Source organism: Acinonyx jubatus, chromosome C1, assembly GCF_027475565.1.
Source record: "Acinonyx jubatus isolate Ajub_Pintada_27869175 chromosome C1, VMU_Ajub_asm_v1.0, whole genome shotgun sequence".
Lineage (NCBI taxonomy): Eukaryota > Metazoa > Chordata > Mammalia > Carnivora > Felidae > Acinonyx > Acinonyx jubatus.
Genome location: NC_069381.1, coordinates 45027147 through 45039405, shown reverse-complemented (window position 1 = coordinate 45039405; position 12259 = coordinate 45027147). Strand labels below are relative to the sequence as shown.

At 46.5% G+C, this 12259-nt stretch overlaps 1 long non-coding RNA gene across 4 annotated transcripts; it reads left to right on the top strand.

Moving 5' to 3' along the window:
• The first annotated feature begins 886 nt into the window (after window positions 1-886).
• LOC128313875 (uncharacterized) lies at window positions 887-9078 on the top strand. Of its 4 annotated transcripts, none has more exons than XR_008294908.1 (4): window positions 887-3283; window positions 3902-3995; window positions 4454-5504; window positions 7068-9078. It is a non-coding gene; the product is annotated as an uncharacterized LOC128313875 (long non-coding RNA). The 4 variants fall into 4 exon arrangements; XR_008294910.1 differs by lacking the exon at window positions 887-3283 and adding an exon at window positions 3297-3545; XR_008294911.1 differs by having other exon boundaries at window positions 3902-4565.
• Window positions 9079-12259: the final 3181 nt, after the last annotated feature.

Here is a 12259-nt window from a genome sequence, read left to right as displayed (position 1 = left end):
CCGGGATATGAGGAAGTGTTCAAAAGTAAAACAAAAGAAACCAAACCAGTGACGGAATATGGTGAAGGGATGCATGAATCAAGTGAAAGAGCTCACAATGATCGAAGCTGGAGTAATTTGAACAACAGAATAAATAAGTTAAGATTTTGACTGTCACAGGAGCCCCTACTGGTATAGACAAATTATTGAATAAATAAATCAACAGAGGAGAATATACAAATTTCCCGTATAGGAGAATTCCAAATACTTGATATAGATACTGTGCCATCAAGGAGGTGAAGCACATCTCCCCGCTCAAGTGTGGACTGCATGGAGTGGTTTCCTTCTAAAGAGTGTGGATGGAAAGGGAGAAAACAAGAGTAACTTTACAGTGGAGAAATCTGGCAAACACTGCCTCAGCCAGGTGTTCAAGGTCAGCATCAACAATGATAAGTTATATTGGTATAGGGTGATATGATATGATCAAAATGACACTTGCTTTCTGCAGTCTTCCTTCTCAAAACCCAGTCTCTCAAGTTATAAGAAAAACATCAGACAATGGCTAATTGAGGGACTCTCTGTAAAATACCTGACTGGTTCTCCTCAAAACTGTCAAGGTCATCAAAAACAAGGAGAGCCTCTGAAACTGTCACAGCCGAGACAGGCCTAGGAGGCAAGACAACTAAATATAATATGCTATCCTTGATAGGATCCTGAAACCTAAAAAGACATTAGGTAAAATATAAAGATGTATGAGTAAATACAGATATATCAGTTAATATGATATATCAACCTTGGCTCATTAATTGTAACAAATGTACCACATTCATGTGCAATGTTAATACCTGGGGCATCCAAGTGTGAGATATATGGCAATTCTGTACTATCTTTGTAATTTCCCTGTAGATCTAAAACTATCCTAAAATAGGAAGTTTATTAAAAAAAACGGAATAATACCATCAAACATTATTTAGTAAGTGGTTGCTATTAAATGGTAATAAATGATAATGAGACTGAGAAATTTTTATTCACTCAAATGGCCTACAGGGAGAGCACTTAGAGGAATGCCTGACAAGGCCAGTTCCCATAGGAGCTAAAATTTCAAGGGCATGGATACTGGCTGAGGCCAAGGTTTCAGAGAAGGGGTACCATTATTCTTTATGAGACTAGGAAGGGTTTTTTTTTTTTCTCCTTCTGAAGGGGAGGAGGAAGCAGAATAAACAATAATGGACATTTATTGAGTACTGAATTGTGCCAAATGCTTTATCTATTCTAAGTGCTTTATCTCGCTGAATCTTGATGAGGTAGGTACCACTGTTTCCCTAGAAAGAAGGAAAGAGAGAAAAAAGTGAGGCCCGGAGACCTTGACCTGCCCAATAACATACAGTTAAGAAGGGATAGGGAGTATGAAGTAGGATTTGAACCCAGGAAGCTTGGCTCCAGAGCCGTCTCCGTGAGGCTACTTGCCAAGAAATATGTCGGTGCCCTGTGACCACTCAAATTCCACTGCAGTGTTTCTAAATTCCTGGAATGTGTGGTGTGAGCTTATTTTCTGTACAAACAAGAAAAGGGTTGATTTTTCTATCTTTGATGACTTTGGACTATCAAAGGCCAGTGAGAGTTTAGGTCAAGTTTACTTAGATCTCTGAGTCTCAGGACAAGGGGGCGGGGTGGGGGCTTAGTACTTAGCTGACACTGGATAACACTATTATTACTGCTGGTCATTGCCTTCCTGCCCCACTACCTACCCACCCCTCACTCAGTACCCTAGAGGCCCCTTCAAGTTGGGCTACTTCCTTAGGGGAAACAGGATGTCTCTTCTACAGGCTTGGGCCAGGTCTCTGGGGGTTTGGGGTGGGAAGAGGCTGTCTAATTGGTTAACACGGAGCTAGGCACCAGAGAGGAAGTAATGTTTCCGGGAGTTGAGGAAACTGCCATTTCCTCCTCCAGCAGGAAGCGCCCTTGGCTATTCTCAGCACCCTGTGGCCATGTGGGGCAATGGAAATCACAGCCTGGCAGTGTCTCAGATTTGCCTCCTGCAGTTTAACAATCTCCCAGTCAAAATAAACTGGCTCCTTCAGTCTCCAGGGCACGGTTAAGGTAATAATTGAGAGAGAGAAGCCAGAGACCTGGCTGTTGCATAAAGGCATGGAAAGACTTTTATATCAGACTGGTATTGGCTGCTTGTGCCTCATTAAAGTGGTTTAATTGAAGCATTGTGAAGACAAACAAACCAAGAGATTCAGTTACGGTTTCTCGAATAGCTAGTCTCTGCCTCAGGAGAATCTGTACTGATGGGGGTAAGGGAGACCGTTGCTCCCTTAAGCGTGTATGTAGATAAGTTTTAAACAGTAAAGCAGCACGATTCTGGAGAAAGGGAACTGGAAAATGGATCATAGAGATTTGGGTTCAAATTTGAACTTCACCAGACATGCTGTTTTGTGACAGTCACAACATGGCTGACCTGTGGTTTCTTCAGGTGGCAAAACCTGCCCTGTTTACCTCTCGGCGTTGCTCTAAAATCAACCTTGATTTCCTCCCGTGCCTTATCTCCTCATGTCCGCCAGTTCTAAATAGCCTTGGAGACTCCCTCCCTCCTTCCCTCCCTCCTTTCTTCCTATCATTCCTCCTGTAAAAGTTCACTGAGTACCTACTTAATGTTTGGAAGTGATCTTGCCTTTGGGGAATTCCACAGGGAATGATAGAGAATTTACGTTCATTTGAGAAAGCGGATGACAAACAAGTAAATACAAACACGAGATAATTTTGTAGTGTGATCAGAGCTATGAAAGAAAATACACATATGTGTCAACAGAAAGCAGTTCTGTGGGGAGGGGTCGCTCTACACGAGGGGGTGGCGGCCTCTCTGAGGAGGCCATATTTGAATGATTGCCTAACTGGGACGCCTGGGTGGCTCCGTCAGTGGAGCATCTGACTCTTGATTTCGGCTCAGGTCATGATCCTGGGGTTGTGGGACTGAGCCCCGAGTTGGCTGAGTGTGGAGCATGCTTAAGATTCTCTCTCTCCCTCTTGCCCCTCTCCCCTGCTGTCTCTCAGAATTAATAAATAAATAAAATGAATGATGCCTAAAAAAAAAAAATGAATGATGCCTAACTGATGAGACAAAGTCAGCTGTTTCAGGGGGTGGGTCCCTGGGAGGGGGCAGGGCAACTGATCACTGATAATTTGTGTGTATTAGGGGATTCTCGATACCAGAGATGTGGTGATGAGGCAGAGCGTTTCGGTCTGTGCTTTTATGGAGTTTATGTTTGAGAAGAAGGGACAGAGAAAAATAAACACACAGGTAATTAAAATCAGTTATTGATCAACAGTCTGCAGAGAATTAGGACAAAGGTTGTTCGGAGAGTAGAGTAACTGGGTGACCAGGCAGAGGAAGCAGCCGTGCAGAGAGCTCAGGGCAGGAAGGGCCTGCTGGTCAGATAAACAAAAGGAATAAAATGTTCCTCTGACCCATGCCTGAATGTTCTTTATGCCCCACTGCCCGGATCATGGTGGCTAGGAGTCCCCTCCCCACTTGCTCGTGGGAGTTCCAGCCTGTTCCAGAGGTTCTCCTTGGGCAAGGGGGGTGGGGGGTGAGGGGGAAGGTCTGCAGCTTCGGCGTTGCTGGGATGCTGCCTCCTCCGGGAGTGTCTGGCCATCAGAGGCACAGCTTGACATCCTCACATTCAGAAGGGCCAAGCCCTCCCTGATGGTGGTGTCCCCAAGGACACTAATGGGGGAGCTGAATGTCTAATAAAACTGATGTCCAGCAAAATGCGGCTGACTTGCAGAGAGGTCAGTCCAGCATGCGATGCAGTGGGACGCCAGTGGGACCACCTGCCTTGGGGAAGCAGATAATGTAGTAGAGAGACACCTGGCTTCATAGGCTCCAAAAACAATTTTTTTTTTTTTTTTTTTTTAGAGTGCCTGCTATGTGCTAGACTGATGTGAGGGGCTGGCAGTACCAGGGTAGATGAAAGTCCAGTCCTTGCCCTCACCTCTCATTGATCTTGGAGGTTAGTGGGCCTTTAATACCAAGGTAGGGCATCTGGATGTAATTCAAAGTGCCCTGGGAGGCATTCGAACCACTCGGGAGACTTTCTGTGGCAGGTTACAGGGAACCTAATGGACGCCGGCTTGAATAATAAAGAGGGTTTATTGGCACACCATAACTAGAAGGGTGAAAGGTAGAGAGAGAGTCCTCAGATGTGGTGCAGCCGAGGCTCCAACTCTGTCTCTGTGATCCCCTTGGCTCCGTGCTCCTCTCGTGAAGCTCAGTGCCTCCCTCCCAAGGTGGCTTCCCGCAGGCACGGAGGCTGTGCTTTTTCATTCATGTTCTGGAGTAAGAAAGAGACAGTGACAGAGACAGAGATAGAGACAGGGACGGAGACAGAGAGCCCCAGAATGAAAACAGAACATCATTTCTGAACTTCTGACTAATGGCCTCTCCCAACACCTTGCTCAATCTCTGCAGCGACGAGAATGCAGTGCCTGGATTACCAATTCCTACAGCAGGGCTCATGGGACTCCCCAGATTAGTTAACTAGGCTCACCAAACCACGGGATTGCTGGCAGGATGGATGCTGGTAAGTAGCGGCAACCCCTGTTACGGTTGGAAGATTTCAAGCAGATTTCAGGAAGGTTGACATAACTGGTTTGCATTTTTAAAGATCTCTCTGCATTGGAGGAGGGAAAAAGAGGAAGCTGGGAGAACCATTTGGAGCTACTCCAAAGAGAGATGATGGTGGCTGGGCCCGGGAGGAGGGAGGCAGGTGAGATAGGGCAGAAAGGACAAAATTGAACCTGGTCGCTTAGCAGTTGAGTGGCAGTGACACGGCTCTTAACTTCTCTACATCATTTTCCAAATCCATAGTATGGTTGTATCAATTCTTAGCTCTCAGGATTATAGAGATACATTAAGTGTATCTACCACAATGAAGGTCCCCAATAATTGGCATTATTAGTATTAACATCCAGACTCCTTATGTGACATGCAAGTCCCTTTGTGTTCTGGACTCAAATAACTCTGGGTAGAAGAGAAGGGGAGGGTCTTCCATGTTCAGCCGATACATGTGCTTTTCCCATCCTGTGGTGGAACCTTCCAAAATGGGAAAAAGTTGTCCTATAGCCAGTCATGAAACTTCTTCTTTTGGTCCCAGGGGATTTTTGCCCCTAGTCCCATCATTCAGCATCCACATCTTGACCAGCACAGAGTGCAGTTTGTCATGTCTTCAGTCTGCAAATATTGACAAAAGAATGAGAGTTGGCCCAATGCACTTTAATGAGTAAGAAACAAACAAGCTTGCTCAAATTTCCAGGAATTTTCTCCCGAACCGAGTTGCAATGTGGTTTTTGCCACTCCCCAAAACCAATGTCCTAAGCTCAGGAAAGCCCCCTGTTATTGCTGTCACTCCAAAATGTTTTCACCAAAATCAGTGGGTTGAGTGATTTCCTTGAGAATAATAACTTTGCACAATACAGACAGAGCCTCAGTCTGCAATGGAGATATGCATTCCTGGCAGAAAGTGAGTCCACACCTAGTAGAGAGGCTGTAGAATGTGCTTGTTGCAGGGGGGTGGGGAGGAGTTGGGGGCGGATCAAGGAGATGGGGGGGGGTAGCACTACCTGTCTTTAGTTAGGTTTCAGTGGGGATGGGGGAACCCGTGAGTTTAAGAATTAGAGTGCCCTGGGTTTTAATCTCATTTCTGCCATTCATTAGCTGTGAGATTGTTCATTCATTCAAAACAGGCCAGATAATGGGGATAGTACAAGACCTGCTCTTAAGAAATGACTGTCTAACAATTGCTACAGAGTACTGGATTACAATAGAGTAGGGCAATGGGGAAAACATGGAAGTGGCTTTATGGGAGCACAAAAAGGGGCACCAGATCCAGCCTTGCCATAGGGGAGGAGGCAGGAAGAGCATCCCGAAAGAAGGATAGAAGGATAGAGCATTGGGAAGGAGAATGTTAGCCTGGAGGAAAGGGCCGGCAGCAGGGACTGTGCTCCAGGCAGAAGGAAGCGCACCCAAATTCTGGAGGCAAAAGTGAATTGGAGTGTGATGGGGCAGTGTGGGGCAGATCAGGTTGGGAGGCTGAGAGCCACTGTTGTTTCAACCCCGCAGACAAGGGGAGCTGTGGAGGGGCTGACACCAGGGAAAGGCACGGGCACATAAGTACCTGAAAGCCTTGTTGGTAGCTTGAAGGGGCTCAGAGGGGAACAAGATAGGAAGCAGGGACAGGAGCGCTGAGGCTGTCCTGTAGTCCAGGGGAGAGACGGCAGCCTGGATTAGGTCATGGCGTTGGAGAGAGAAAGTAATACAGGGAGTTGAGGGATATGTATGTATGTATGTATGTATGTATGTATGTTTATTTATTTTTGAGAGAGGCAGAGAGAGAGCACGAGAGGCAGAGAGAGAAGGAGACACAGACCCCGAAGCAGGCTCCAGGCTCTGAGCTGTCAGCACAGAACCCGATGCCGGGCTCGAACTCGCAGACCTCGAACTCACGGACGGTGAGATCATGACCTGAGCCGAAGTTGGATGCTTAACCGACTGAGCCACCCAGGCGCCCATATATATATATATATATATATATATATATATTTTTTTTTTTTAATGTTTATTTATTTTTGAAGGAGAGAGGGACAGAGTGTGAGCGGGGGGAGGGGCAGAGAGAGAGGGAGACACAGAATCCTTGGGGGGCTCCAGGCTCTGAGCTGTCAGCACAGAGCCCGATGCCGGGCTCGAACTCGCGGACCTTGAACTCACGGACCACAAGATCATGACCTGAGCCGTAGTCGGATGCTTAACCGACAGAGCCACCCAGCTGCCCCGAGGGATATTTGAGTAGTGGTTACTTGATCTCAGAGACAGAGTGGGCCAGACACTCTAATTGCTTCATTCTATTTCTTACAACGTCCCTGTGAGGTAGATATGGTTCCAGGTTAAGCAACTTGTCCACCACTAGTGAGTGCAGAGGCAGAATTCAAACCCAGGTCTGTGGGCCCCCAAACCCCAAACACTACTAGGTTGTGTGGCTTTCCTAAGTCCAATATGACCATTTCTTGCTTACCCTGTTTAAATTAAGGACCATAGAAGTTATACCAATTCGGAAGGATTTAAGTGGAATGATACAACACAGACTGAAGAAGGTTGATGCCTTGGTATCTTTGGGAGTACTCATGCTGACCATCGGCATCCACCTCCGTCTGTCAAACCCCTCCCCACACCGTCCTCGCTGGGAGTTTAACTAGGTCAACTGCCACCTTCCGGAGGAAGCGTCCTGGGTGCACCCGCTTCCCCAACAGAATCAATCCATAGCACCGTCGCTTTCCTATTCTTGCCTGTTCACACGTCCGTTTTGCCCACTGGCCTGGAAGCTCCTGGGGGGCACAGGCGGTGTTGTCATCCCTGAGATCTTCCCAGTGCCTAGCCAAGGACCGTGGACTTGGTACATATCGGATGAAGGAGTGATTGCAGGAAGATCATGGTCACACCATGACAGAACAACAACCTGCTTGTTTTGGTGGAACGCGTGAGTGGAGGCTCTGTTGGTGTCCATTCTGCCAACTGCTTTGCCCTTCCTTGTGCCGAGTGCCGTTCCTTCTCTTGTCCTGAGAAATCTTGCTGTCTGTCTGCGGCCCCACCTCCCCTGGGAGCCAGCACCGCAGGGTCCCCTTGGTACGTGCTCAGCACTGTTCTTCCTTAGCTGCTGTTCCCTCGGTTCTTTTGCACAAATTACATGTTTCTTCCAGCTTTAATCAACACAACCTTGAATCCTCATCAGACTCTCTGCCCTCTCTCCAACCAGTGCTTAAAGGACACTCTTCCCCTCAGCAGAGATGGTATAATTTTCATAAACATGGGTCATTTCCCCCTTGCATCAATGTCAGATACGAAACCACCACTTAACAAGACGTACCAGAAATGCAGAATGTCTGAACACAGGCTGGGGACAATAGTATTTTCTTTTCTTTTTTTTTTTCCGTTCTCTAGTTCTGTTAAATTGCTCTCCCAAAATAATCCTAATGCTTTATTTACTTCAGCTCTGGGTTTATTTTGAGATGAACTTTCCTGAAGCTGAGTCTTAGGATGTGATTCTTATCCTGGTCACATCCTGGGGAGTTGTTTTGTGACTTGTTTGAATGGGCTCTGGCTTTTCCAGGGAGCCCCCTGGCACCGAGGAAGAGGCCAGAGGATGTCAACTCCCGTGTGCAGTACAAAGGCAGAGATGGCAAACCGTCAGCTTTGGGTGGAAGTGTTCCCTAGAGGAAAGCCTCGTCTCCTGGGCTCAGGCACGACAGACACCGGCAGAAGCAAACTCAGCTCAGACTTTATCAGTTATCTGTTCCGGAGACTGAGGTGTCTCATAGTTTCCAACATCTGAGTGATTTGTGAACGTTAGGAATTCAGACGCTGGATGATTAAAACGGCCAGTGCTGGGAATTTTCTCATTTCAGGAAATTTTGGTCGTGAGGCATGCTGGAACCTCCCCAGCAGGCAGACCCGAAGGGCAGGAAGTCCAGACCGGGGGTGGGGATGAGACTGTGAGAATGGACCAGAAGGCGGCGCGAGCCTTCACTATCATGTCAGACAGATCTGTGTGGGAATCCTGCTTCCCTGGGCCTCAGTTTCTTGACTGGCAAAATGGGGATGATAATTTCTACCTCACAGGAGTGTCGTGACCATTAAATCCGATAATGTCATGCCTGGCACACAGTCAGGGCCCGGGGCATGTGAATTCCCCTCCGTTTCTATAGGTGGATGACAAGCGGTGGTGAGTGGTGCATCCGAGCGGGAAGCTGGAGGTCAAGGGACTGGGGCTGACTCTTGGAGGTTGTGGGGGAGGGGGCTGGCCAAGCCATGCGGGCTGTTGCAGTCATGAGGCTCAGGGCAGGGTTTCAGTCCAAACTCTGATCTGCAGGAGGAAGCTCCTACAGCCGCAGGTTGATCCCGGGTCTGTTGTATAAAACAGCGGTTCTCGAAGTGTAGTCTGAGGGCCCCGGAGGAACCTGACACACAGTTACTTTGCTACAGTAGCAATCACTCTGGGACTCACCCCCGCGCGCGTGCACAGTAAACAAAGAAAAAAACCAAAAGCCAGTTTTCAGAGTGTTGCTTGGTGAAGCAGTAAAAGTGACCACATTTATTAAATGTCAACCCTTGAGTACTTGTCTTTAAAAACTTCTTTTTTAAAATGTTTATTTATTTTGAGAGAGAGAGAGAGAGACAGAGTGTGAGCAGGACAGGGGCAGAGAGAGAAGGAGACGCAGAATCCGAAGCAGGCTCCAGGCTCTGAGCTGTCAGCACAGAGCTCGACACGGGGCTCGAACTCACGAGCTGTGAGATCATGACCTGAGCTGACGTTGGACCCTGAACTGACCGAGCCACCTAGGTGCCCCGAGTACTTATCTTTTTAATGCTTTGTGTGATGAAATGGGAAGTATCCATAAGCTATTTCTCCTGCCCACCCTCAAGGAAGCATGCCGGCACAGTTGTTTGAGCTGGGAACTGAGCTAGCCACTTTTTTTCTGAGAACACAGTTTTCCCTTTAAAGAATGACTGATACACACACTGTGGCTATCAGACTTGGGTAGTTGGCAGATTTTGGGGGGCTGTCACTTCACAGAAAACAAGACCATATTTGAGAGTACAAATTAAAAATGAGAATTTTGGAAGATTTATATCCTCCACTGTGAACTGTCAAATTCCGTCCATCCTTTAAGAAACCACCCACCGCCTGTCGAGTGTTGGAATAGTATCAAAGAAGAATATCCACAGTTACCTGAATAAGCTACTAAAATAGGTCTCCCTTAGTCAACTCCACCATCTGTGTGAGGCCACATTTCTTCTTATATTTCAGCTGTTGAACTGATTAAACAAAGAGGCCATTAGGCTAAGGTCATTCTTTTTTTTTGTTTGTTTGTTTTTTTGAATTTTTAAAAATTTACATCCAAATTAGTTAGCATAGAGTGCAACAATGATTTCAGGAGTAGATTCCTTAGTGCCCCTTCCCCATTTAGCCCATCCCCCCTCCCACACCCCCTCCAGCAACCCTCGGTTTGTTCTCCATGTTTAAGAGTCTCTGATGTTTTGTCCCCCTCCCTGTTTTTATATTATTTTTGTTTCCCTTCCCTTATGTTCATCTGTTCTGTGTCTTAAAGTCCTCATATGAGTGAAGTCATATGATATATGTCTTTCTCTGACTGACTAATTTCACTTAGCATAACACCCTCCAGTTCCATCCACGTAGCTGCAAATGGCAAGATTTCATTCTTTCTGATTGCCGAGTAATACTCCAGAGTGTGTGTGTGTGTGTGTGTGTGTGTGTGTGTGTGTGTGTGTGTACATACCACATCTTCTTTATCCATTCATCCATCAGTGGACATTTGGGCTCTTTCCATACTTTGGCTATTGATGATAGTGCTGCTATAAACATGGGGGTGCATGTGCCCCTTCAAAACAGCATACCTATATCCCTTGGATAAACACCTAGTAGTGCAATTGCTGGGTGGTAGGGTAGTTCTATTTTTAGTTTTTTGAGGAACCTCCATACTGTTTTCCAGGGTGGCTGCACGAGCTTGCATTCCCACCAACAATGCAGAAGAGATCCTCTTTCTCACATCCTCGCCAACATCTGTTGTTGCCTGAGTTGTTAATGTTATAGGCTAAGGTCATTCTAATGCCTTTGGATCCTAGGCAAGCAAACCAAAATTTAAGCCTTTAAATGCCTCAAGTTTAAGAAATCAAAACCTAAGGATAATCAATCCCAGCCTAATAGGCTTTCCCAAATAAGGCAACCACTGCTTAAGCTATGGCCAATCCAGTAATTCCCTAGCCATACTTCCTTGTCTTCTCTGCAAACGTCTTGCCCCCAGCTCCTCCATGGGAGCACTCCTGCCATGGGAGCATTGCTAATCACTCCCGGTTTGGTGCTGCCTCATTCAAATTGATTTTTACTCAAATAAGCCCATTTTTTTCTTCTTCAGACATCTTTAAAGTTTATTTCTTTATTTTGAGAAAGAGAGAAGGAGAGAGAGAGAGAGAGAGAGAGAGAGAGAGAGAAGAATCCCAAGCAGGCTGTGCACCGTCAGTACCCCTCAAAGCTCTTAAAATTTTTACTGTCCCCAGCTTATCTTTTCACACAACCAAATACCGTATCATCATAGACTGAATGCAAAAGAGGATGGGTGTGAAGCCTACTTAATAAAAAAAAAAAAAAAAAAAAAGAGGAGGGGCCCCTGGGTGGCTCAGTCCATTAAGCATCTGACTTTTGCTTTTGGCTCAGGTCATGATCTCATGGTTCGTGGGTTTGACCCCCACACTGGGCTCTAGAGCCTGCTGGGGATTCTCTGTCTTCTTTTCCTTTTTAAAATTTTTTTGAATGTTTATTTATTTTTTGAGAGAGACAGAGACAGAATGCAAGTGGGTTAGGGGCAGAGAGAGGGAGAGACACAGAATCCGAAGCGGGCTCCAGGCTCTGGGCTGTCAGCACCGGAGCCCTATGCGGGGCTCGAACTCACTTGCTGTGAGATCATGACCTGAGCCAAAGTTGGACACTCAATCGAATGAGCCACCCAGGTGCCCCAATTCTCTCTCTTCTTCCTTTCTTTCCTTTTCTCTCTGCCCTTCCCCAACTTGCCTGTGCGTTTGCACTCTCTTTTTCTCAAAATGAATAAACTTAAAAAAAAAGAGCCTACAGAAATCCACCTGTATGCTAATAAATCAGACATTAAAGGGATTTGTAAACTTGTGAAACAATGCCATTCTTCTCACTAATTTTCATATAGATTTTTTTCACTTAACGTGTTATTTAGATTAATGTGTAGTGGGTTTGGTATTATTGTAAAGAAATTAATAAATGTTTTTAAAAGCATACAGCAAGTGCTACAAGTATGATATTAATAGTCACTATACCACAGCATATAGTGTTGTTCTCCCCCCGGACTGTGAGGCCCCCAGAGCAGGGCCTGTCTCTGATTCATCCTGTGTCTTAGTGCCGAGCTTCGTATCCGTTAGGGGGGCATCAAGTTTGGAGAGTGAATGAATGAGAAGCTGAAAGAAGACAGGGCAGATCCCAGCTGGATTCCTGATGGATAGCTAGACTCATGAACCCGGAAGCTCAAGTCCAAAATGCTAAGAGTGGGACGTGAACGGGACCTGGATGAAGATGGGAGCATGGAGGAGCCGGAGAGGAGGGTCCCCGTGTCTGCAGTCGGTCTGGTGGGATAGCCTTCCATGAGCTGTGTCCAGTGCTGGCCAGTGGGTATGGCAGGCTGT